At 37.0% G+C, this 2500-nt stretch overlaps 1 protein-coding gene across 1 annotated transcript in view; it reads left to right on the top strand.

Moving 5' to 3' along the window:
* The window catches only part of LOC122789858 (formin-2-like), a gene marked incomplete at its 5' end in the record, with an annotated part of 2118086 nt that overhangs the window by 1017166 nt on the left and 1098420 nt on the right, over positions 1-2500 (top strand). The gene's annotated exons all lie outside the window — the stretch shown is intronic.

Here is a 2500-nt window from a genome sequence, read left to right as displayed (position 1 = left end):
TACCTTTAACCTCCTGTAATAGTGGCCCATGGGATATATATACAAATGACCTCTTAAGGGCATCAAGTGTTTCAGCTGTATGGCTTCTGAATGTCCCTGACTTTTTACTTTTTCTTTTTAAGCCTTTGTGTATACAGTTAGGCCAATAACGTCAAACCCACTAGCTGTGGACATGCACGTTTCGGCTTTTTTATGACCTTGTCAACTCAGCATAAGTGGACTGTTTGGCTACACTTTAGAAACACAAGGTCTTTATACCCTGTGTTACAGGAGGTTTAAGATATCACACAATGAAAACTCGAGCTTTGCTAGATTTTTCTTGTCTCATATAGATATATATCTAGAGAGAGACAGAGAGATAGATATGCAAGTAGGGAGGGAGAACACACATGCCTATTGAGTTTTTTAAGCAAATTCTTTGTGTTTTATGAAGAAATGCACACCTAATATGCCATGTCTTGTTTTGCTTTTTTGTAGTTTATACAAGCTAAGCAAATGTGCCAATGATACAGTAAATGTATTTATACCTTCTTTCAAAGGAGAGGGATGAATTTGTTTGTATGGTGTCCTGTCTCACATTAAATTACTATGTTTGTGAGATATATATATATGTATATATATATGTATATATATATATATATATATATATATATATCGAATGTTGGGGAGAACATTGCTACATAATTTATTTTAATTGCACTGTGGTATATTTATGCAAAATTTCATGACAAATACAGGCATGCAGAGCCAGAGGTTTGGAGGCCACTTTAGGGAGGATGTTATGTAAGGTAGTGGTACTGCAAAAACAAATATAGTAACAAGATGTATATATTGTGAATAGGAACAATAAATTATAGTGATGAATACTGTTAAAAGATAATGACAAATCCTACAAGGAAATGGTTTTCTTAAAACCTCAAATCATCTGGGATCTGTCTTTGTAGTACTAGCTTGATAATGAACACTTATTTCCCTCATGTGAGCTCTCTCACACAGTGGATACTGAATACAATTAATAAAGATTTAACTGCTGATTAAGTAACTTGGCAATCTCCAAGTCTGGAAATGGCATTTAACAAATGAAGCTTCACCTTTGTAAAGATATAATTTAAGTTTTAATACATGAAATAAAAACCTTTGCACATTCACCACATATGAGAACTCTCTGCCAGAGAGTTCATTTGAGTTAGTCTGGGATTACTGTTGTAGTAGCGTAATATTATAAACTATAAAATGGAAACCAGAGGTAATCCAGAGGGCTCGAGTGAATTCTGGCATCCCACTTAACTGAATAAACTACTGGAAACTTCAATAAGGTGTCTATTCCTCCCACAGGGGAAGGTATCAGAGAGAAAGTCTCCTAGATTTGCTAGCTAAAGTGATTTTTTCTGGGCTTATCCTTTAAACTCAGTTTCTTATAAACTATAAATAGCGTATAAAATGCTAAACCTTTACTAGTTGCTGTGACTAACCTTCTTTACTTAGTAGAAATTAACAGCTAGAGCCCCAAAATAACAGATTTGACATTTTAAATGTGTGATAACTCGTATCTTGCTCTCTTTTTGGCACATGCTCATACATATCTTTATAACAAGTGTTTTGTTTTTTTTAATAGCTGTGTTCGTTTTCTCCTTCTGAGACTACAGCATCTGCTGTTTTACTAACCTCTTCAGCTTGTGAATTCAAACTTCTTAGCCAGTTAAACAATAAAGTAAAAACTTTCTACAACCTCAAAGGAAATATACAATTGTGTGCAGAGCTCATTGTAAATAGAGCCACCTTTACTGAGCCAGAAGATGAAGCAAATCTACTGGCTGACAAATTAATTTCCAACTTTACTCCTATCTCCCCATCAACCTTCCCTCAGGAAATACCATCAAATATAACAGCCCCTGCTATCACTAGGGTAATGGTCCTTAATTCTCTCTCTCTCCCCCTCTCTAAGGACAAAAACACTGCATCAATGGGCCCAGACAGTATCCCAAGATGCCTTCTAAATAGCATGAAACATGATCTATCAGGCCTGCTGGAATTGCTGTTTAACTGTAACCTCCAAACAGGCTTCATGCCTGAAGAATGAATAACAGCAACAGTCATCCCTCTGCACAAAGGTTGATCCATCTACAGACCCTGGAAACAACAGACCCATAAATCTCACTAGTTACATATGCAAAGCCATGGAAAGAATTATCACAGAAAGGATCAATAATGACATAGGAAATCTCCAGACACTGGATCCAACACAGTTTGCTTTTATCAAGGGCAGGTTATGCCTGCGCAACCTGGTGGACTTTTTTGAGAAGGTCACCAAAGCAATGGATGAGGGCAAAATGGTTTACACTGCCTACCGTGACCTGGGCCAAGGCATTTGACATAATCCCCAACTTGGTCATTTTTGAAAAACTTACGAGGTTAGGTACAAACCCTTATGTCACCCAGTGGATAGACAGCTGGCTCACATACAGGACCCAGGAAGATAGAATTGGGGATTCCACCTCTA

This window comes from Protopterus annectens, chromosome 15.part0 (genome assembly GCF_019279795.1).
Source record: "Protopterus annectens isolate FY-2018-M chromosome 15.part0, PAN1.0, whole genome shotgun sequence".
NCBI lineage: Eukaryota > Metazoa > Chordata > Ceratodontiformes > Protopteridae > Protopterus > Protopterus annectens.
The sequence above is the reverse complement of the archived record's forward strand: the minus strand, read 5'-3'. Positions and strand labels throughout refer to the sequence as shown.